Source organism: Choloepus didactylus, chromosome 14, assembly GCF_015220235.1.
Source record: "Choloepus didactylus isolate mChoDid1 chromosome 14, mChoDid1.pri, whole genome shotgun sequence".
Taxonomy (NCBI): domain Eukaryota; kingdom Metazoa; phylum Chordata; class Mammalia; order Pilosa; family Megalonychidae; genus Choloepus; species Choloepus didactylus.
Window position 1 is genome coordinate 32,851,214 of NC_051320.1, and position 25,880 is coordinate 32,877,093.

General features: G+C 34.1%; 1 long non-coding RNA gene across 1 annotated transcript in view; it reads right to left on the bottom strand.

The window, feature by feature from the left end:
• Nucleotides 1–640: 640 nt before the first annotated feature.
• The window catches only part of LOC119509250, a 40,327-nt gene continuing 15,087 nt past the window's right edge, over nucleotides 641–25,880 (bottom strand). Inside the window, exons 2-4 of the long non-coding RNA XR_005211660.1 lie at nucleotides 17,353–17,415; nucleotides 15,469–15,614; nucleotides 641–1,154 (exon numbers count right to left, since the gene is read on the bottom strand). This is a non-coding gene — a long non-coding RNA (uncharacterized LOC119509250). The remainder of the gene's footprint in view (nucleotides 1,155–15,468; nucleotides 15,615–17,352; nucleotides 17,416–25,880) is intronic.

The window sequence follows — 25,880 nt, forward strand, 5'->3', positions numbered from 1 at the left end:
GGTTTATTATCCTAAGGTCTCATAGTTATTTAATAGCAACAAAAACTAGAATCGAAATCTCTTGATTCCTCAATATTCATTAGGCAATTGTTAATGAGCACCTGCAGTGGCCTTACATAAATTTAGGTGAGTGGTGAAAAACCATACAAAATCTTTGCCAATTTCATATTGTGGCACATACTAAAAACGGCATTGTTCTAGTTTGCTAATGCTGCGGAATGCAAAACACCAGAGATGGATTGGCTTTTATGAAAAGGGGGTTTATTTGGCTACACAGTTACAGTCTTAAGGCCATAAAGTGTCCAATTGGGTACCTTCACCGGAGGATGGCCAATGGCGTCCAGAAAACCTCTGTTAGCTGGGAAGGCACGTGGCTGGCGTCTGCTCCAACGTTCTGGTTTCAAAACAGCTTTCTCCCAGGACGTTCCTCTCTAGCAAGCTTGCTCCTCTTCAAAACGTCACTCACAGCTGCACTGAGTTCCTTCTCTTTGAGTCAGCTCATTTATATGGCTCCACTGATCAAGGCCCACCTGAATGGGTGGGGCCATGCCTCCATGGGAATATCTCATCAGAGTCATCACCCACAGCTGGGTGGGGCACATTTCAAGCAAATCTAATCAGTACCAAAGTGTTTGCCCCACAAGACTACATGAAAGATAATGGCATTTGGGGGGCACAGTACATTCAAACTGGCACAGACATGGTACAATTTTTACCAACTCAGGATGCAGCTGTTTGGTTTTATCTCTATTCTCAACTCCTTTGATATCCCCCTTTCTCTCCCTGAAGTTAAAAGCAAGGAGAAATTTTTCAGTAGATTTATCAGTAGAGCTACCTTCCCTCCATCTCACGTATTAACTTCCTTGAAACAGTACTCGCAAAATCATGAAACACATCAATATTTGCCATGCTGCATTACATTCCTGTAGTATTGTCAACTGCCAAAGATTCCCACTTTCATGGGAGTTTCCCCAGTATTTGACTTTTGCAGATTTTTGTCTTTGGGGTCAGTCCCCATGTCCCAGGAGAAGTTCAAAGATTGGAAACCTAAGGCCACATGATAAAAACAATTTTGGAAAGGACTGTGAGTGAGGATTTCCTCCGGAGTACAATGGTTGTCCCACTATGGCTATTTCTTATTCCGTATGATTTTCCTGTGTATAGAACAAAAGAGAGTTTGAAAGATAAGGCAAGGTATGAATCTGGTTGCTTGCAATTTTAAGAAATTAGACAGACTGTCTTGTCTTCAATGTCAGACATAGAAACTGTTTCCTCGACCTAGCAAAAAAGGATGTTCAGTGCTTTTGCCTTTCATTTTCTTTTAATTCATAATTTATGTTTGGCCCATTTATTAATACCCATGATTGTTATTAATAATAATCTGCTCTCAAAAGAACAGAATACACAGAATCAAAATGAACATGTTTATAAGACAGATATGACTTTTACATTAAAAAAAAAACTCATCAGTTAATTCTTTCCAAGAATGTTGGATAAATCTAGCATAAATTATTCAACCATTAATATGACCATATTTATCAACTTAAACAAGAATTTCAAATATACCTTAGTTGCCGATAAATCTCAAAGGAAGTAAGACATTTTTTATAACCACGTATTCTACCTAGAAGAAACATTTCAATAAAGCACTATTTCTGTGAGTTCCTTGGTGGCAGAGAAACTTTATGATCCACTTTGTCCTTCTCTTGCATAACATAATGACACATTAATTGTAATTACAAGAGCTAATAACTGCGAAGTAATTAATATTTGTAATATAAGTTGCTAAACATTTTGCACATATTATCATTTATTCTTTTCAACAATCCTATAAATTAATGCTATTATTATTTCATTTAACCAATGAGGAAAACTAAGTATCTTGTCCCAGGTCACAGTTTGTGCACAGGGGAGCTGGGATTTGAACTCAGACACCTAACTCCAGAGCCTATGTTCTTAACCACTAACTCTACTACTTTCAACTTCCTTGCTCAGAGTAGAGATTTCAAATCAAATTTAGAGAATGGAATTGAAATCTGCTTAGATTTAGCCTTTTTTACTTAAGCAATTTAGGAAGATTTAAACTCCTGGGTAAATATCTAGGATAAAAAGTAAAACAGGTAGTCAACTGGATAATTCTATTTATTCTGAATATCTTAAGTCTTGTGAAGCCTAGAGTTGAAAATGATTTTAGCAATCATTCTAGTCCAATCCACTTTATTTTCAGATGTGGTAACTGAGTTTCAGCTAGGTGATCCAGGTTACTGGGTGTCATTGAGCTTGCTAATAGCAATGTTAGATTTCCTAATTTCCAGGCAATAATATTTGAAAAATGTTTTGCTATTTTAAATTTTATTTACGTATTTATTTGTGAGTAAATGTTCATACCTGGTTTTTAGCTTTAGGTAGTATCGTGAACAGAATTTTAAGGTGTCTCCATGATCCCCACCTCCTAATATCTATGCCATTTTGTGATCCCCTTCCCTTAAGTGTATATGGGACCTGTGACTTGCTTTTAACCAATAGAAAACAGCAAAGGTGTTGGGATATATGCAATTGCATGTATGTGATGAATTATGTGATTGCATTACATATGATCATAGCCCCCCTTTTGCTGGAATATCCCTCTCTCTTTCTCCCTCTCTTACTTGCTGGTTTTAATGTAGCAAGCAGCCATGTTGGAAAGCCCATGTGGCAAGGCACCCTGGGAGGCCCCTACCAACTGAGGGGAGCTTCTAACCAATAGCCTGCAAAGGCCTCCAGCTAACAGCCAGCAAGGAAATGAGACAGTGGTTCCTATAACCACAAGGAAATTAATTTTAGCAGCAACCTAGGTGAGCTTGGAAGTGGGTCTTTCCCTGGTGGAGCATTCAGATGAGACTACAACCCTGGTCAACACCTGAAACACCTTAACTACAGCTTTGCTGAGGATGCACCTAAGCTGTACTCAGACTGCTGACCCAGAGAAACTGTTGCATAAAATGTGGCTTTGAGCTGCTAAGTGTATGATAATTTGTTATGCAGCAATATAAAATTAATACATGTGGTCAGCCTTACTATGGCAAGAATCTGATACTGAATTTAATTATCGCCAAATTAAGTGAGGTTTAGCTAGTTAAGATTTGGTTACTTTTTATAGTATTAGGACTGTATGGAGATGAATGATAAAATATCTTTACAGTAATGCCAGTAAGGAAGAAATGAGACCTGATTATGATATTAATATTATTATAAGTTATTTGGTCTAATTTATATTGCTTGTCAGCATCCCTCATCTGTCTGTGCATGGAGGAATTGAGGGTAGGTGAGGGTTGCACATGAAAGTAGCTTTGATCTGAATCTCAATATCAGTAAAAGAAGAAATGAATTAGCCTCCAGAAATTTGCTAATGTGACTCTTCTTCATATGATATATGTATCATGCTATTATGACTCTTTCTATTACTTTCAAGTCAATGTTTTGAAGAATTCATCATTGAAGCTTTCTAATAGTCATTTCCATACATATAGGAACTGCTTTTGACTACATGAAGAACTTTAAATCACACTTGAGTGGATATTATATGTAATAGATACTATACATGCACATACAAACATTTACATACTTTATTCCTATGTTTTTCAGATATTCTATATTGCCTAGTAAAAAAATCTTCAAAAAACAAGCAATTATAAAAAACAGATACGTGAATTTGAGTGTGCACTGAAAATGCTGGCCTACTTTAAAAAATGAAACTCTCCATAAAATTAAGATAGAATATAACAGTTGCTGTAGTTATCATTTTGTCATTGACTGTAACTTTACTAAAATGATAGGCAGATGAAGTTAAATACAGTAGCCCCTAAAACAGAATCTCAGTTTTAAAATGTGGTACCTCATTTATGGCCTCAAAAGAAATGCCCAATTGTTTGGTTTCTAGACATATAACATTTCTGCTGTCATGGCTAATAAATGTAACAGATCTCATCTATATTAATTTTTTAATCACCCAGTTTAATTCATATTATAGATGGAGATATTAAAACACAGAGAAAGACTGACCCAAGGACAACAAAGTGGTCCATGAGAGAAAAGCAATGGAATTCCCATCTCTTGAGTTTAACTAATGAACACAGACCTCTAATTTCTTTTGCTTTTATCAAAACTTAATAACTGAAAGTGTCATAGACAGAGGACATTTCAGTTATTTGTAACTATCTTGTCCTAGTAGAAACCATAACTTCTATACATAGTTTAGATGCATCATGTTGCCTGATGCACCTTTAATTCCAAGTAAAGATTAATAAAAAGAAGTTTGAAGCAATTATTTCCCAAAAGAAAGGAAAGAATCTCAAGAAATGGTTGTGGAGGAGTAGGAGTACACCAGGTCACTACATCAAAAACAATTTTTAAGAGATAGGCTATTAATTCATTAATAAATAGCTAGTGGGTCTCATTAAGTGTTTGCTGAATCTGAAGCACTAAGCACTCCTTTCTGTATTTAGGATGGAGCTAGTAGTTATCAATCATTATTCTAACTACATATCATGAAAGCCAGAATATGCAAATACTGAAAGTTGAAAAAAAATGAAAATTTAAAACTTAACTATAAATCATTGTAATACATGAAATAGTTCAGAGTTTATTTCTGGAGGTTATGAATTATAGATAAATTTAGCTATTTAAAATCAATCAAAATGTTATCTGTACTATATTTACTGAATAAGTAGGGAAACTATGGCAATCTGGATTAATTTCAGAAAATCCAAAATAGCCCAATGCAATTAAACTTTAATGTTTATTAACACTTAAAGTTGAAAAGCAGTATACTTTAGTTTTTTTACTCATTCCAGAATTCAATAGTAAGCAGAAGAGTAAAAGTGGTTAGAAAAGGAATATGATTCCTTTTTTCTCCTAATGTAGTTTTTGGAATAAAAAAAGTAGTTGAAAAAACTGAAAATAATATTTGCCTACTACAAACAGTACTGTAAAGGAAGACCTCCAGAAGCAGCCTGTTTCAGGGTACATGATGGGGCATCAATTAAGAGAGAAACATTTTTTTATTAATTGGATCACTTACTAGCTATTACCCAACTTCTATTGGTTGGAATATGTGAACTCTGGAACTCTAAAGAACTGCATGGTTTTCTTCTTCAGTATGCCTGCATGCATATATATATGTATAGATAATTGCTGTGCCTTGTACCGAGGATGTGAACTGTGTAAAATTACTGTAGGAAGTTGTAAATGATGTATGAAATTAGAAATCTTTGCCCACTGGCAGTACATAGATAGAACAGAGATAGTGACGTGCAATCTCTTCTCTGTCATTTGTCATAGTATTCATCTTATAAAAGGCAGAACATATCAATAAACCTGAGTGTCGAACACACATGCTAAACAATATATGTTATTCCTCCTCTTATAGGTACTATCTCTCTCCTGAATATCAGTTTACAGAAATCTTTGTTCCCAAGTTAAAAATAAAGGACTTCTATGTTTATAATCTTGATTACCAGCCCCACAACATTAAAGGCCTTTATAAATTAAATGTAGAAATTCTAAATAGCACTGTGTGTTTGTGCCCTTATACTCATATTCAGCATTGCTGAGTTTCTAGATTTGCCATCCAAGGTAAATCTTTCGTGAGGACGCATATAGAAGCTTTATCTATAATGTCTAACTTACAACCATTTAGAAACATCTGAGGGTAGGATTGACATTTTCATTTTGCATCCAGATGTTTGAAAGACTTTAGATTTCACTTTGTCATTGATAGACACAAGCAAATGGAAGTAGCACCTTTCTCCTAAATTAGTTTTAATCTAACTCCAGTGGCTGATTTTTTCTCAATCCCATTGACCAATCCCCATATCAAATATTTATTCAAACAACAATATGCATATTCAATGTCACCCTGTCACAAGATATTCTAGTACCAGGAAAACAAATTTGATAGCATATGTAAGAAGCAAATAGAAAAAAATCTTCTCAAATTGGCACATACTTTTAGATTTAGAATTTGAGTTTAAAAATTAAAATAAACATAAAACATGTGAATTAAGGCTATGCACATAAAATAAGACCAACCATTTTGGCTACCATGATCAAGTTCAAGAAAGCACATGGAAGCATAAGGCGAACTATTTTGATCTTCAAGAAGTTGACACCTTACTACCAAAATATAAAAGGCAATTCTTCAAAAATTACACCTGAACTTAATTTTTTATGTATGTATAACTTTTTATGTATGCAGAAGGAAATTTAAATATTCATGCAATTGCATCCTTCTCAAATATGAATGTGGTCCTTCATGTGCCAGCTATGATATTGTTAAATTAAAAAAAGAATATGTTCTGGCATTTGACACTTTTTACAGTATGCTATTGATAATTCTTTCTGAAAATTATAAAACAAATATTTCCTTACCAGTTTGGTTTATCTCTTCTTGGAATCACAACTGATTTTTCTTTTGCTTAATGGATTAGAAGTGAATTATCTGATTCTATTTCCCATCAGCAGACCACATAGATGAATGTATTTAATTTGCATATGAGTCATATAAATATGATGGGTTTTTTTTTTTTGCTATGAATAAATTCAAAAGAGCACAAGACAAATGATATCTTAGTTGGTTGATTTTCTAAATAGAATGCAAGTATTGTCCCATTATGACAAACACATAAACAGCAGAAACTAACTAAAAATATTTAATCTCTAAAAAAGTCTTTCAAATGTTGATCTTATATTTGGATTATTTTTAGAACCTAAGATGTTCACCAACATCTTTAAGGTTAGTATACAGAGACTTTTTTGTATGTGTTTCAGGTTCTATTTCTCTTCTTTCCATTGTACTTGTCCAATTTTGGTTGATAATGCTTTTGTCACCAAAGTACTACAAACACAGCTCCCTATTCTTTGCCCCTGTTCTTGTTAATCTCATTAGCTTATAGAAAATTTCTTTCTCAGTTCCTCTATTCTACTTATCTCTAAATATCTATATATGTTGAAACTGTGAGACCACCATATTAAGCACGTGGCTGCTCTACAATTCCTCTCCTAATTGTATTTAAATTTTTAATTTGCTTATGTGATCAAAAACACAAAGTTGGAAAAATTCTGAAAGTACCAGCCGAATGGACAATTAGGAAACACTTGCTCATGTTCACAAGTTAGATCATTATCTTTGTCATCCACGTAGAAGATGCTGTCCGAGTCAAACAAAAAAACAAAAACATATATTTTGTTTCCAAGGACAAATAAAACATCTCCACCCTGCCCACCCCAAACCACCACCACAAAACACTGGGATTAATTTACATCAGGAAGATAGAAAAAAATTCTGTGAGGCAAGGAAGAATGTGAGTTTGATTAGAGCTTGTAGGTTAAATCAATCAGTGAAATCACTCAGTATGATCATATTTGCATTACCTTGTAGGGGTAAATAATTCATAAATGATTGTAGGAGTCATCATCAGATTATAATTTTTTATTTCTCTTCAGATATATAAACTTATCAAAATCTACTAGGACTTCATTCAATTTATAATGGATCCACATGTATCTCTCTATCAAAGAATTCCCCTATTAGGAAGCCTTCTAGTGGACTTCAGTTGACTCAGCCCCGTTGAACTATTTGAACCTCCAAATCGGATGAGACTTGAGTAGAAATCAAAATGCACCATAATTGTTCCTTTAACCAAAAATTTCATCAACAAGAATTTTCTCTCAATGAAAAACTTTTGAGGGCTACCTGTGATGAATCAGAGGGACAGGAAAATGTCTGTCAGTTTGTTTTGTTGTTTCAAAGCATATTTGTTTTCCCTCCCCACCTCCATTTTCTTCCAGGAACTGCACTTCCTGCTAATCATTCTTTATGATACTGCTCTGAAAATATTTACCCTATTGATATCTAAAATTGATGCCAGAGTTAGTGTGCAACAGGAGAGCTACATTTGGTAATGGTAAAAATAAATAAATAAATGAAGGACATGACACATGAGTGACAAATAGAGCTTGCCCACACTTCCTTTAAATAACAACAAACTTTAATGTTGAGGAACTGTGCTTTTGTAAAATTTGGTTACTTGTGATTTCTAATATTGGGAAAGCAGAACCTTTATTTTTTTAAGATGTACTAGTCCGTGAAAATTCACATTTTTCTGTAAACACAGCCCCTTTAGGCAGAATAAAATCAGAGATTCCATGACCCATGACATATTATTTCATGATTCCACTTTTGTGTAATCCTCATACTTAAAGATAATTCAAATGTATTCATGGATCACTTAATTTAGCCAATTTGATTATAAGCATGAAGTACATCATTCCTATCTAATAAGAATATTAACCTGGATAAAACAAATAGACACATTTCTCAGGAAGACATTCTGAATGCTTTTGTCATGCTTTATAAAAACTGATATCATGACACTATTCACAGAAAATAATGAAATAGTACTTTCTTAAACACATTGCTATTGGAAAAAAGATATTGTTTTTGTTTTTGTTTTTCTGCCCAATAAACGGCAGGTGGCCTAAGTCTTTTGAAATAAGGGTTTGCAGCACTCCTTTATGATAGTTAAATTCTTTCTTATTTTTCTTCCTGGTGATTTTCTCTGAACAATTCTCAAAATTTTTATAATTACTTTAACTTTTGTTTTAAAAGAGCGTACATGACAAAATGTTAACTCATTTGCCTGCTATCAGTTAGTTACAACTTCTAGTGAAAGATAAGCTTCCTTAATTTGGGAACCATTCTAGAAAACCGAGCTAACACAACTTATATTTCACAGCATAAATATCTACGTCATTTGAATACTGCACCATGTAAAACTGAATTTAGGTCTCAAAATATTATCATTTTAGAATTTATATTAGTAGTATCACTTGCCTTATATGCTAATTTCTGATGGCCCTAATTTTGATGAAATTATGAAAAATGAACTTATGAACTTATCTTCTATCTTTCCTTCTGGTGTCCCACAGGCCCCTAACCTTCCTCTTTCAGCCATACTCACAGTCATCTTTGTTCAGTGTAATTACAGTATTGTGCTACCATCACCCAGTATTGTGCTCCAAACCTCTCTCTCCTGTCTTTTGCTATCTGCCTATAATGCTCCCTTTAGTATTCCTATTAGAGGCAGATATCTTGTTCACAAACTCTCTCAGTGTCTATTTGTCTGATAATATTTTAAACTCTCCCTCATATTTGAAGGACACTTTTGCTGGATATAGAATTCTTGGTTGGCAACTTTTCTCTTTCAGTATCTTAAATATATCATACCACTGCCTTCTTGCCTCCGTGGTTTCTGGTGAGAAATCCACACAGTCTTATTGAGCTTCCCTTGTATGTGATGGGTCGCTTTTCTCTTGCTGCTTTCAGAATTCTCTCTTTGTCTTTGACATTTGATAATCTAATGTTTAAGTGTCGTGGAGTTGCTCTATTTGGATCTGTTTTTTTTTATTATTATTTATTTTTATTCTGTTTGGGGTACGCTGCACTTCTTGGGTCTGTAATGTTATGACTTTAGTAAGAGATGGAAATTTTTCAGTGACTATTTCCTACATTATTGTTTCTGCCCCTTTTCCCTTCTTTTCTCTTTCTGGGACACCCATGACACGTATACTTATGCACTTTATGTTGTCATTCAGTTCCCTGAGACACTGCTCCTATTTTTCCATTCTTTTTCCTATCTATTCTTTTTGGTGTAGGATTTCAGATGTCCTGTGCTCCAGTTCATGAATCCTTACTTCTGCCTCTTCTAATCTGCTGTTGTATGTCTCCATTGTGTTTTTCATCTCTTGTATTATGCCTTTCATTCCCATAAGTTCTGCCAATTGTTTTTTTCAAACTTTTGAGTTCTTCCTTACGTTTGCCCCATGTCTTCTTTATATCCTTCATCTCTTTTGCCATATCTTCCCTCAAATTATTGATTTGATTTTTGCATTGATTTGGCATATTTGTTTGAAGATCTTTAATTAGTTGTTTCAAGTCCTGTATCTCATTTGAAGTGTTAGTTTGTTCCTTTGACTAGGCCGTATCTTTGTTTTCCCTAATGTGACTTGTAATTTTTTGTTGTTTAGGCATCTGGTTTCTTTGATTACCCTAATCAGATTTTACCAGACCAGACAAGCCCAGGTCTCAGGAGGAAGGAGTAATCAGCATGGCGTTCCCCTAAGGATGACACCCTGCAGGTTGTCAGACTTTCCTGTGAGGCCTCTCAACTCTGTGCTTTCTTATCCTTTCCAGCAGGTGGCACTTGTCAGCCCGCAGCTCCCCACTGGTGTAAAGACCTGCAGGCCCTTTAATTCTCAGCAGACCCTGTCCTGGCCAAGGACCAAAGATGTCAGAAGCCAAACTTAAGTTGTTTCTGGTTCCCCCACCCCCACCCCCAGGCCCTGGGGTCTGAATTCTCTGAGGGAGGGCAGCCACTTGAGCTGGAACCCTCCCCCCTTTTCTTAGGGAAGATGCACCCTTTAGTGAGTTGTCTCCTGCACTTGAATTCCTCCTTTGTCTCTCTGACTCTTTTAATTCCACCCTTGCCTAGGTCAGTGCTGACAATTGAAAATGCCTGATGCTTTCTCTAATGAGCTACTTGGAATGGGGGGGAAAAAAAGGAAAAAGAGAAAAATCCCCTTTTCAGAGCCAGTCCCCAGCCCCCGAGTCTCGCCAGTCAACTGGTGTTGGTACCCGGTTCTCTGTGCCCCTTTTTTGGGGACACAGCCATTTTCCAGTATTCTGAGCTCATCCATCTCCAAAAGCCTCTGTTTTTATTTTTTTTTCCATCAGCCCCACCTCCTCTCTGCCGGGAGAGACCTCAGGGTTCCTTCCTGCTTGCTATGGGTTTATCTGTGCTTGTAGCTTGTATTCAATAGTCTAGATTTGTTAACTAAAATGACAGTTGGAGCTTGGTTGAGTTACTTTCCCTGGTTCCAGGTAGCCTGCTTCTTTTTTTCCACAGGGAAGTGTGACAACTTAGCCTACTGTGCCAGTGGGGAAGGGGTGCCAGCTCCACAGTTTGGGGAGCTTTACTTACAGTTCTATGCTGTGATCTCAGCCATTCCACCCATTCAGGCTGGTGTACGATGTGTGTCCAGCAACAAATGTCACCAAACAGTTGTTCCAGACTATTTACTAGTTATTCCTGGCTATTTACCAGTTGCTCTAGAGGACTAGCTAAATTCCACACCTCTCTATGCCGCCATCTTGCCCTGCCTCCTCAGAACATTGTATTTTGAGTTATTTTAAAGTTTTATGATCCAAACACCTTTTACAAGTGTCAATAAAGGGTAACTAGTATAATACATTAGAGTATGTCATTGTATAGTATAATATCGTATAGGATACATTTTAAGGTACACAATTGTTTTTTTACTATTATCACAGTGCCTCTCTTTTCTTTTCCAATATTCTTCTCATTGCTTTTCAATTTATCCATTGTCTTCAGTCCTTAACAAATTAGTGTTCTTCCCTAACCAACTTCTTCCATCAACTATTTTTTTTCTCCATTTTGCCATCAAGCTCATAGTTCATGGTCTACTGCTTTGTCCTCAGAATTATTTAGGAATTCAGAATCAAATGTTTATTTATTCAACAAATATTTTTGAGCATTCTTCTGGATAGTCTTTTTACCCCACCAATTTCTGTCCTTTCCTACACTCTCACTGCCACAAGAAACTGGCCTTTATAGTCTGCATCAATCAGGTTTCCATCCCTCTGTCTTATGATAGGGTTTGTCTCATGGGCCTGGCATGAGGTAAAAGTTTGCAGTGGCTTCTTACTCTACTTAAGGCCACAGCTGCCTTCTGGTGGCCCTTTACTACAAGTAGGACTCTTTCTCCTCTGAGTTCGGTAATTCCTTGCCCCCCACCCCCTTGCTCCTTCTGGCTTATACATGGTAACAGTTCCCTCCTTGTTGGTTTCTCTTAACCCTGCCCACACCTGTAAATAAATTCTTCACAAAATCTCAACTGTTCCATTTAATATGCCATCTGTTTCCTGCTAGATAAAATCTCCTTTTGTGTGCAAGAATTCATGAAGTCTCTTCCATACATATTTTTTAATCTTAGGAATAATTTGATAATACAATCCATATTTTAGGCATAAAGGAACAAAGAGTCAGAAGGTCTAATACACTTGCCCAGACACTCAGGTAATATATGGAACAGAAAAAAAAATGAAATGATGGTCTCCTGCCCAAAATCTAGTACTCTTTATATTACCATTTGGTTTTCTCCTACTCGCTTGTAACTAGCTTCTCCTTGGTAACATCCACCAATGGTTATTTATTAAGAGCTACAGCACATTGTTATATATTGAAACTGTAACAAGCTAAGCACATAGGAACATAAGAACAACAGACATGCACCTTTCTAGCTATTGTTTTGGCCAGGAATCTCTGATTACGACACACTAGTAAGAGATCACAGTTTTCTATGTGAATATCAACACTGAATTCAAGGACTGCCTCCAGAACATTCTAGCTTTCCTTAAGTCTTCTTATAGGTTTTTGAACGCATTAGAATTAGAATTCCTTCTGCATATCCTTGAGCAACATACTAAATAAACATCCAGAATAGATGAATGGATGAATAGACCAACAGATTGAGTGATTGATTGATTGCAGACTAGTTACAGGCCTGGGGAGATAAGGATTGGAGACAACTGACCTAGATCCAGATACTGACCATGGAGAGAATACCCTTTTAAATAAAGCTCACCTAGTCTGTTAAGTAGTAGTATCAGCAGGTGGAATCTAATGAAAGCATGTAGGTTCTGGAGTCAACTGGGGCTGTGGAGATCATCTGGAAAGTTGTCCATATACAGCATAAGTGCTAGTTATGAGGATTATGTGGCGCAGGAGGGTTAGTAAAGTTAGGAGGGATTCCAGAGTAGCATGCTCTCTTCAGGTCTGCTGGGGTGGGGGTTGTAAATAAAATAATATCAGTAAAACATGAAACATGCCACCCAGCGCCTGAGACAAAGTATATGTGTGGTGTAACAGATGGTATGGAGAAAGATACTAATAAACCTGCGTCTGATGAGATAGCCTAAGGTATAGGGCAGTGGATTTGGGGGATCTTAACTGGAATAAAAAGTAAATTGGAAAGCAAGGCATGAGGTGATACCCTGGCTCAAACATAAACATCTGCCTTACAAATACCAGGGAGCATCACAAAATTGCGACAAAGCTTGCTTGCTAACAAACTTTCCACAGGCTTTTCTGCACAGACACTCTGCTTCCCTATTACTATTCAAAGTCCTAAATTTACTACCCTGACTAGATCTACTTTTCCCACAACTGGCTTGTGACCCAGAATTAACTATTCCTTCCCACCCCCACCCCCACCAATATTCACATTTTGACATGTCAGGTGTTGTGAAATCTGATGTCATAATTTGCCATGAGGTGAAAATGACAAACATCCACTCCTCAAGATATTTGTTAACCTGAGTAATCTTTAACTGGCTGAATATTTTAATGTTGTGGGGAACTACTCCCATGAGTTGTGGAAACATTCATTACTAACCTTTACCAACACAGAGAAGATATGTTTTGGTACGTCTCTGGAGGGCTGTTGTTTCCAGAGCCTTATGAGAGAAAAAGGGAGGATATAGAAGTTTCAGGAATTATGTCTCCATTGATACTATGCAGGGATAAGAAGTAGGCAGAACATTCAGTTGGGTTCAAATAAACTAATAAGTTGTTCATAATTATTTAGAGTAATCAATTTTTACATTTACTGTAATTCTCAATGTAAAGTAACCCCAACTGGATTGTTTTCTTAAAGGAAAATAGAAAGTGCTAGTAAAATTAATTGAGAAAAGGAAAGAGGCAATAACATTTAAAAATGTATTAAAAGGGTGTAATGAGCCTGCACTACCAAATCAAATATTAAAATTACTTATTAAAAGCAATGTTATTAAAGTAGTGTGGTACTGACTTACAGACAGTCATATAAACCAAGAAAAAGTAAAAAATTAAAAAAAAATTTCTATGCACATATCTTATATCAATATAAATATATATGTCCTTGTGTGTGTGTGTGTATAGATATCAGATATATAATTAAAGAACGCATCATAATATATGTGAATAAATGGTATTGGGGCCATTTATTAGCATTTGAAAAAATGTTTTGTAGGTCAATAAAATGAACCTACAATGCTAACTTCTTAATGCTAATTGAAAGTGTTTAGTTAAAACCTACAAGGAAATTAGTCAAAAAAATTTGCAAAACTATAAAAAATTTTTATATTTACTGAACACTGTAGGGCTAAAAACTTTTCAAATGTGAAATTATAGACAAAGTCACAAAAATATTGACAAATTTAAAATGTTGAAAAATAAACAATGTAAAATAAAATTTTAATAATACAGGCAAAGGAGAATATTTACAGCAAATGTTGATATATAAAGAATTCTTACAAAGGAACAAAATAACTAAGCAATCTAGACAAAGAACATTTATACAATTCAGATGAAAGGAAATGAATTAGGAAACATGAAAATAAAAATAATCATGCTCTTTACCAGTCAAAGAAATGCAAATTAAAACATCAATGAGGCATTTTATATACTTATTATATTAGGTAAATAATTTATTTCTTTTATTTAGACTCAGTATTACCAATATGGGAAATAAAAAAGGAAAGTAGTAATCATCAATAATTCCACCATCCAGAATTAAGCACAAAGTTATTATAATATTTTTTCTTGATCTTTTTCTACATATACTAAATTTTATATATTTTTTTGCATATAATGTTTTAAGGTATGTGTTTATGATAGTTTTTTTTTCTTTACTTTTTCATCTAATATACTCCCAAGCAATTATAAACCATTTAAATTTATTGGCAAAAATAATTTTAGTGGTATATAATCATGTGTTGTATATCTGTGCCATGATTTATTTCATCATTTCTTTATTATTGGACATTTAGGTTATCTCCCATTTTTCACTATTTAAATAATAATGCACTCTGTAATAGCAAAAAGTTTAGAATAATCTAAAAGTTTAACAGTACAATAGTTAAAGTAGAATACATCTATCCATACAAATTAGTAAAAACTCTGCAGTAAGATGGAAATAGGCTTATGATACAATATCTCTCCATCAAATTACAGCTCACGATTTAGCTCTTCTAAGACACTTTGCCTGTTACTTTACAATAGGGAGATGGTCATCTCACTCTCATTTAATATATATGATTTCTTTTGGTTTTTCTATGCTCTGAACCTCCAGTTCTACAGTGTTTATCTCTTTCATGCACCCTTTGAACAGCTGGGATATTTTAATAATCTGGTTGAGTAAAATCTGCTAAAGAAAAAACTAAATAAGATCAACAAAACTTTGTTCATTTTTTCCATCTTTTTTTCTTCCAGTTTTTTTTTTCCTTTCTCTTGTTAGTATTATGCAGATATACTTTTATATTGGCTTTATGGATTAGGAACAAACAATTTTCAAAAGATTTGGAAAACATACCATTTTAATTCTATCATGAGGTTACATTCAGAGAGCAACAGTTCAATGTGAGAAAGTCAGCACCATAGATTTATTCAGCTCCTATTTGCTTGGCATACAGAACATCAGAGTTAAGCTCAAGAACCAGCATTTCCATAAGATGACACCTGTGAAAACAGACGGCAGTCAGGCACACTTTTATCATTAATCTCAAATTAGAATAGAAAATAATACCTAATACACCTCTCGAAGATTAAAAAAAATTTACCAAATACAGTTTATAGACCATGAGAATTGGGTTTTATTTCAACAATAATAATCTGGTATGATTTTTTTTGTCTCTATCAGGAGTGATGATGTACAATGTCAAGTTAGATGTAAAGTCTAAATTCGTTTTTCATCTAATTCATTTCATTCACAAATGAAATATGGTAGATTTAGGAATGCTCATTCTTTCTCCTTTTGTACTTTTCATCTAAGTGTCCAGCAGGATGGCTATACTTTGCCTAACACAGCTACGTTTTGCCACTGCCCAAATAATTCTGAATATCATGGCTTATTTGGACTGTGCACACAGTCTGTCAAAGCATCTATACCTTGCATGTAACTGTCAACAGAAAGGGCACACACGAGGGCACAAGTCACCCAAGTCGAAGAACAAGGGAGAGAAGGAATATTTGTTATTATTCCTGTCAATATTAAAAGGAAATATTTTTACCTTTCTTTTATAAAATTACATATCACACTTGCACTGCCCAGCAGTCTTTGAAAGCAGAAAACTTAAAGAAAGAAAGAATGCAGAAAACATCATAAATATTACTTCTTCTGTTGAGTAGATTTTGCTATTTATAAACTACTTCATTATTTACATGACTGCATTATACAAGCCTTGCATGTCAGTTTATGCATGTATATAATTGTTCCTTCAGGGAAATGGTATCTTCACTTAAGGATGAGAAAGAAAAACACTCTCTTCTTATACACAAGGCAATGAGATCTGGATAAAAGAGGCCTTTTTTTATTTTGTTTTCTCAGTTCATGCACACACATATGTACACAGATACAAACATATATTATAGTGACAGATGCAAAGCCTAAAATGTTTGAAAAAATATATGACATTCTCAGTAGTCCACAATAAAAATTAAATGCCTGATTTTATACTTCCAAATTGGTTTTATGGAATTCATTTTTCCTTGAGTGCTCTTAATTCCTAATTTTGGTCACTAAATTTTCCAATGGAGTGTAAGTATTTTGAAGACAACAGTAGTATTTTGTTCACCATTGTAATCACAGCATACAGTTAAAAAATTTTGAACCCATGCCCTTTATGAAAAGAGAATACTATTTACTTTAAAATTTTGTTCATATAACATTGCTTCCATATATAGAAACAAGATTGTAGAAGTTTGATGTTTATAAATCCAACAAGCTTATATAATCATAATATTCTGAACTAGTTACCTGTTTTTAACAATTTTCCTCTCAGAGTTGAGTGTACTTCGATTTTTAAGAGAATGCTCAAAACAAAACACTTTTTCATTTGAAAATATCATTTATTAGTTTAACATGCTAAAGTAGAACTTCACAAAGAGCAAACCAAAATATACTTAGAGCCATCAAAATCTACTATAAATTAATAATGATAGGTAATATTTATTGTGTTATGCTATTTCACAGAAGATCCAAAAACCATTTCTAGAGGTAAATATCCTCCTCATTATTATCAACCTCATTTTATAGAAAAGAAACTTGAGGTCTGAAGAGTTTAGTAACTGGCTCGGGGTCACAGCACCATGTTAACTGGAGCTAGAATTCGAGCCCTCATTCCACTGACTTCAATGCTTCTACTCTTATGTACTTTATTCTATTATTTGCTTAATAATACTTGCATGGCTTTCTGACCTGTTTTCTCCATTATAGATGCTAGCAAACTGCAGTTGCCTATATCCTTATCTTCATGGCAGCCTAGGGGGAAAAAAACACCAAAGTTATTTTTAACTTAACAAACCTGAATGACCAATGTTGGACTCAGTGACGGGTGGCTCCTCTAAATCAGGTTTTAATCAAAGTATGTATTTATTTATTTGATAAACATTTATTGAGCACCTGGAATTTGTGAAGCATTTTCTACACATAAGTAAATTCCGTAATATCTTAATGAAGCAAAATGCGCATATTACCTCAACAGTATATAATAGGATTTGGCTTGTTGGCTATGGCCAACTTACACATAACCTGCAACTCCTATGAGCACATAAAACAAGCAATTCTTACTGCAAGTCTTTTTGAATAAAAGTGAATGTAACAGAATGTGACTCCCAGGGATGAGTCTGGACCTGGCATCGTGGGACTGGGAGTGTCTTCTTGACCAAGAGGGAGATGCAAAGTGAAGTGAGGTAAAGCTTCAGTGGCTGAGAGATTTCGAGTGGAGTCGAGGGGTCACTCTGCTGGATGTTCTTGCTCGCTGTATGGGTGACACTGTTTAGGTTTTAATGTGTTGGAATGGCTGGAGGTGAATACCTGAGGCTGCCAGGCTCCAGCCCAGTGGCCTTGACTCTTGAAGATGATAGTGTGGCGGTGTGGCTTACAAGGGGTGACAGTGTGATTGTCAGGGCCCTGTGGATCGCACTCCCTTTGTCCAGTGTATAGATGGATTAGTGGAAAGATGGGGACAAAACCTGGATGAGGGATGGGGTGGGAGTGGGGTGATCTGGGTGTTCTTTTTTTTATTTTTGTTTTTTGTTCTGGTTCTGATTCTTTCTGGTGTGGGGAAGGTGTTCAGGAATGGATTGGGGTGACTAATGCGCAGCTATGGGATGGTGCTGTGAGCGGCTGATTGTGCACCATGGATGGTTGTATGGTGTGTGAATGTTTCTCAATAAAACTGAATTTAAAAAATAGAGGAAAAGCCAAAAAACAATGCAACAGAAATAATAAAAAGCAATCACTGATGAGCGTATAGAAGGCTGTGCACTGAATCCTATCCATGGAGTTAAAAAAATGATATATTCTAACATAGTATCATAAGTTTATACTTGATCTCATACAATGGCATATAAATGCAACAATCACAACTACAGAATTCAGAGTCTTGGAAAGGATAACACTATCAATAATTCCTATTAATGTTACAGAAACATGTAATTCAAAACAGATACTTTCATGTGGAAGACTGGGATTTTACTAAATTTGTCCATCTGTTACAAACTCATAGGTAGTTTCATGTCACTGAGCATTCTGGAGGAGTAGATACCATAGTATGAAAAAAAGCCAAAGATTAAATCTGCCACACCCAGTGTTCTCAAATCTGTACTGGGCTGTATATCAGCTCAAGTTACATTTATTCTTTTTCAAAACTGAATATCCAGACAAAGTCAGCAGACTTTGGCCAAGCTTATTTACCCCAATTTTTAGCTAGGGGGGACAGTGGGCGATTTCTCCTCCATTGATATAGAATATGATTTTACTCCCTTGGATTCAAAAAAAAGATCAGTCTTTGCTAATTACTCTTAGGGAAGCAGCATAAGGTGCCTGACTCTAGTTCTAACCTGCTCTATGACCCCAGGTAAGTTATTTAACCACTCTGTGCCTTGATTTCCTTCATCTGTAAAATGGGGCTAATAATAGTACCTACCTCCCAGGGGAGCTATGACGATGAATGTGGTCATGTAAATAGCACATGTTGAGCACTGAATAAACATTGTCTTTGCTTCCCAACTGTCAGCCATGACTAAAACTGTGGCTAAAACCTCACGGTACTCATTTCCTAGAAAAATAAGTCAATCTTACCATTTTGGCATTTTCCCCCAAAACTCCTAATAAATGAACTGTTTTATTTGTTTAATGCTAAATGTCCCAATTGGGTCCCTTCACTGCAACTCTCTAAGGAAGGGGAAGATAATAACTACAATGGAAATGTATCCTGGGTTGTGATGAAGAGGTTAGGCTAATAGTGGAAGTAAGTGGTTAATACACATTCCATTTGCTTTTACTGAATCCCTAAGAAAAGAGACCCAAAAGATACCTTCAAAACTTACGTTAAGTTTAAAAGTTATCTGACACTTTGAGTCAGATTCTCCCAATCTGTCAGCTGCTGTCTGTTAGAGAAATTTTATGTCCTGAAGCAGTTGAGGCACACAATAATTCATAAATGTGACTTCCAGAAACACCTATTTTACACAATACCAGCATTAAGCATCCAAACTCCTAAGCTGTAAAATACAAGGATAAGCCAACCAACAGAATGAGGATTTTTAAGAGGGTTAGTTCTAGCCATTTTGAAGCTGTGTTACTTAATTGTATAATACCCTCATCTTTTCCCAAATATTTATTTCTCAGATTAAATCAATGTCTATAAATTGGTTTGTGGGATTTGGGAAAACAATTTGTGGTTCTCCTAAATATGAATAAAAACACCATGGACTATATATATATATATATAAAAAGAGGGATAGCAAGAAATGATAGCAACAGGAATTAGAAATGCATAGCAGAATGATTACAAGTTTGTGTCATGCATTCTGTCATCTCTGATTAATACAGAGATAAGACCTTCCCATAGGAAAAAGTCTATAAGCACATTTGCTTACAATTTCAGACCTGAATTTAGCCAGGTAGTATTTTCATTGGTCTTAGAAAATAGGGAGAACAGCCAGATCCTTAAATGAAGAGCATGTGATTAACCATTTTTAAAAGGAAGCCACCGTGGGAGTGATAAGTTTTAAGTTAACCAATTTACAAGCAGTCATTTAAGATTTATTTCTTCATCTTTAAATAACAATATAAATGTAAAAAAAAATTTACAGACATTGAACCTCTTAATAAGGAGATTTATTGTGAAAATTTTCAAATTTTTTTAATATTAACAATTAGTTTTGAAATATTATGAAACATATTTCTCAACATGTCATTATTTTTACTAGGTTTTAATTGTTAAGGTAGGAAATGTAAATATATAAATAAAAATGTTTTTAGCCTGAAAATGTGTAACAGAATCCTTACAAATATATTATCAGCATTCTTGATATGTTTTAAAATAGATATGTACATTTCAGTATCTATCAAACACTTAATAAAAGATGACTCCTCAAGGCAATTTGCAAACTATGGTTTCATCTAGATATATGCCAGTGTAAATCAGGAACCTTCAGTCCACCGTTTTTCTAAACAAGTATGCCATAATCTTTGCTAGGTCTGTTTCCATGAGGCCATCATAAATCTACCACACAGCACTGCTTCCTCAGAACACAGTCACAGATGCAAATACTTTAAAGTATGGTGAACTACACATACAGTAAGTCCCTAGTAGAGTTAGTAATCTCTTTCACCTGTGGGCATATTTCATTTTAGCAAAATCTTAATAGAAATGCACCAATCATGCTTAAAAGCCTTGCCTTTATTATCATACTTTATTGGAAGCCCCATTTTCTGTTAGCCTAGAAATATGAAGTAGGGATAGGTATTCATTTTAATATATATGCCTAGTGGTTTGCATACAATGTCTATGAAATTAACCAGGGTGGACTTTGGTGAATTAAATACAAACCTAGATTCAAATGACATATAAACATTTTTCTCAATTTTCTAATGCTGATATTTAATTTGCTTTGATCTAAACCTGCTAACATTATCCAAGTGGAAGGAGCAACTAAGGGTCATTATTTTAGATTTATTTTTGATACAGAAGCTCTCTTTGCTTAAAAATATAGAAAAAATTGTATTAAAATATTTAATTGTTGGTCTTCAAAATTAAAATGGTATATTAAAACCAGAAAAAAAATTAAAAGCCTTCCCCCTTTCTGGAATTATACTTTATAGTTTTGTATTTATTGAATGCATTCATAGGCTCCCCTAGGATGTGAAATGTATGGAAATATATGTGCATTACTAAAGAAAGAACTAAATTTATTCTTTCCCCACATCATGCTCTTTTTTGCAGTAGAGGTTTTTAATTCAATACAGAGCTAGAATGAGATGGAGCCAATTTCCTGGTCTATATGTGTGACAAATGCTGCAAGTGGCACAAGATTAACAAATTAGTTGAAGTATAGATCTTAAAAGATTTTTTTCTGTGTCACTAAATCAAAATTCATACTTTATTTGAAATGAAGTCTTCTCTAGAATTCAATAATGACTAAGGATCTCTTATGTTTCTGTATTTAAGATGAAAATGTGGGATGTATAACAACACACTACCAAATTTTGAAAGCAATTTTTTTTATTTGTAGGGAAGCTTAAAAAGGTGATTTATTTGGAATATGGAATTATTTTAGTTTATAACCCCAATGTGTGGTTTGCTAAAGGTTAAAAAAATATTTTTAAAATAAATAGTTTTTCCCAAGATAAAACCATAAAATGAAAAGCAAGGATACACTTTATTCATTTCTCTATTTCTCATAGGCAAAAATAATGTTTATAATGTAACATTTTAGATAAATATACTTGCCTTTATAATAACATTTCTTAGCTCAGCCTTAAATAAAGCTATCAACTTCGCTTTTACCAAACCTCAGAATCATGTGCTTGATATAATCCAGATATCTAACACCAAACAATAAAAACATCTGTGACAATAAAAGCATGTAACAGTTGTGGAATTGTTTAATTTGGGAGAAAATGGCTCTGTTTAATAATCACATGTGCATGAATTGATTTCTTCTCTTTGTCCAGAACTTTTATATTTCACAAATGGTGGTGTGTTTTTTTAAAATGGGATGTGAATTTACTTTATGAAATGTATTTTGAAATATGTGTTGTAGATTTGGCTCACTCATTCAGCTTTAGAGCCTTGTCATAGTCCACCTGTTTTGCTTGAGCTAAAAAGGTATAAAAATAACAGCATTTTAAAGCAAGCACAATCTCACTTGTTCTACCCAAACATGATACCATGCTTAAAATTCAAGAAGCGCTGTATCCAGGTTGTATGTTTCCGTCACCCAGTCTCCTTTCACATATCTGTTCATGTTGACAGACTATGTCATAATACATCAACAGAAAGATCAGCACAGAAGAACAAAATTTCATCGCCTGACAGCAAGAGGAAAACTGATTTTCAGTATTAAGTTAGTAAAAATATACCATTACCTCACTTCCAGTAAGACTACTACCTTTAAAAAATAAGGTATCTGCTATAATCACTAGTATATGCAAAGACAATTAGGTTTGTTTATACCTTGGCCTCACCCTTTGACTGACAGGCCATTTTCATTGTAGCCTCTTTATGGTATTTTATTATTTTATGCCTTGGAAGTACCTTAGAGAATTTTTAAGAAACAATTTCTTAATGACACACATGGTATAACACATTTAAAACTATATCTGCCAAATATTGCAAAGTCTCTCCAATGTTAATGATCAGCAGAAACCTACTAATCGTCGAAACGGAAATGGGTATTTAACTACGGATAAAAGTTTGGTACCTTTTTCAGTAGAAATTTAACAGTACCTGTAATAATAATTTAATAATACCTGTAATGTCTTTTGCAGCCTAGGGCATCATCTGCCAGTTAGGTGTTAATTTTGCCCCGTTTGAACACCCTGCAACATATGCACTTCTCTTTTGTCTATTATCTTAGAGTTGTGCTATTCCCAAATATTGACAGCATCTACTTTTATCAGCATTAACTGCTCTGAAGCTTCCCAGGCTCATGCTCAGCTCTATTTCTTCCTATTGATTATCTTCCTCACTCCAGCAGGTAGCTAGCCAGCGAGGCTGTCCTGAGAAATAGCTTCCAATGACTTTATACGCACAATTTACACGGAATTGTTTAAAGAAGATATTAGCCTCAATACAAATCAGTGAACCTCATTTAGTCAATACCACACAATTCCGCTGTTGGCACCCTGTCACATGTTAGTCTTTACAGTCAGCTGCCATTCCCAATCTGCGCATTAGCCATAGTATTTAGTTTCATATTAAAATGAAGCTGGGTTTTTTTTTCGCTTTTGCTTTTCTTTTTGAAATCTTTTCAGTATCCTTTTTACATCACCTCACTGAGCCATGTGATGTTTTGAAATATAAAAACCTGAGACTAAATGTTTGATTTTTGACAGTGTTCTTAAATATAATAAATTCAAAAGGAAATACTGTTAAGTTAAAATGGAGTGTTTTTCATTAAGTCCAATCAAATGGTAGACAACAAAGGATCTTTTATTTGAGAATATGAAGTGAAAATGAAAACCAGAAAACCTTTACTAAGAAAAGGTCCAGCTAAATTATGTTGGAAGGAGGTCTCCAGATTGAGCCAGGGTGTTTCTTTTGCTAAAAGTGAATTAAACTAAGATATGTTATGAGGAAATATTTTACAAAGAAGCAAACTTAATGCTTTTTGGAGATGAAAATAAGCTCTAAGGACAGTTGACTTTGGAAATAATTCTGAAGAAAGATCGCATATGAAAAAAATTGCCACAGCATCTGATCTTTTCTTATAATCATAACAGGGAAATGTTTGGGGGAAAGTAATGCTAGTCTCCTCATTCTCTTCCATGGCAATGCTGTAAAACTCTAGAAGGAATGTTTACATTTCAGAATTGCCCCTCCTTAAAGTACTAGTTTATGATAGTTAATGAGATGATCTCTAAATGTTGAAAACAGGAAAATTCAATGAAAATCTAAATGTGAAATATAATATAATGAAATAACTAAGCAACATAATACTACTCTGAATGTTTGTGCAAATATTGCAAAATGAACTGCAACACATTAAAATTCTTCAGTGGTTGTGTAATACATAAGTGAAGGTTTACATGTAAAAGCTTTAGCTATCAAAAAGGGGATCTTTATATCATAGTATACTAAATTTTTTACTTGAGAACATAACTAACATCTTAGAGAATATTATGAAAAATTGTCTTTACGTCTATTTGCATATTTCTTTGTAAACCGAAATAGGTATAAATAAGCATACTAATTAAAATAGTCTGTTATAAGATGCACCCACTAGCTTCAGTGGCTGAACAGCAAAAAGATTTGGGGCATATGAATGGTAGAGAAAATAATAACTTCAATTTGGGAGATTTTTAAAGGTTGTATATCTCACATTTTAAGTAAAAATCAAGAGTTAAACAAAATGACAATATTTACAATAGTAAATAGTAAATAATAGCATTTTGAAAACTGATCTAGGAAAAGAACTAAAAATAGAATCATATAACAAATTATTGTAAATATCTCAAAATTTTACCCTTTGACTATAAAACGGTAAAGGTGATTTTTAAATGACCTTTTCTTCCTTCTCTTTTTTCTTTAAATATCACTAGTTGGGAGCTGGGGCTCTGAAGCCCAGGTAGGAAAGACACCCTAAGAGATGACCAGTCTAATCCTGACCGTAAGTCTTTTCACACATTTATTGCAAACTGACACTCATATAACAGCCTTTTTTTTTTTTTCACAAAGATTCAACAAAGAACAATTTCTGTACCAAGGGGAAAATGTATCCTAGGAAAGAGAGAAATGCCATAACTGCATATTCAGACTACATAAACACAGATGTGGCAAGAATAATTGTAATATCTGTGTGTAACAGCATTTTACCATTTCAAAGAAGTCAATAATCTAAATATGATAGTATTTAAATGTAATTATGTATATATATATGTACATAATACACGTAATGCACAAATATCAATTACAGACCAAACTGGAATATGCAAACATTATTTGGCTTTTCTAGTTTAAAAATTATTTTATTAATATGCATACATGTATTTTTATATTAAGTGCATCTCTATCAATTAAATTGCAAGGGTTTCATCCTAATTTATCATATGTTATTCTTACATTAAATAAAACCAAATACTTTATATATTGACTGAAACATAAGAACATTCCTGAAACAAAAATCAAAACACAAACAATGCAAGCAAATGAAGACAGATTTTTTAAACTAACAGCAACAAAATAACCAGGTAAATATTTCAGGGAAATAAAGATACTGATTTTTTTTAAAAAATAAGTATTTCCAAATTAACAATAATGCTATAAATGTAAATGGATGCTGGTTTCAAATTACATTAAAATACAAAATTCCCAAACAATTATGTTCTATAATATCTTTTAAAAGAAACTGTAGTTTTAAAAGAAATTGTTTTGTTTTGATTAAATTTTCAAAATATAAAGAAAAATTGTTTTTTTTTCTCAGTATATTAAGACCCACCTATAGAGGAAAGTCTGATTATTCTGACCTATATTTCTTATAAACCTTAAGAATGTTCATATCAATGGTGCATATTAAAGATCTATAGTGACTGCCTGCATAGATTACTAATATGAGGCCAAGAAGCAGGCATATCATTTCATTGCATTAATGCATAAAAATGCTATACTGAGTCCCAAAATTTCAAATAAATCTCTTTTCCATATATATTCTGACCAGTAAAATCTAGTTAGAAAAAGTATTCTAGACCAGAAATTAACTTTAAAAGTAATAATA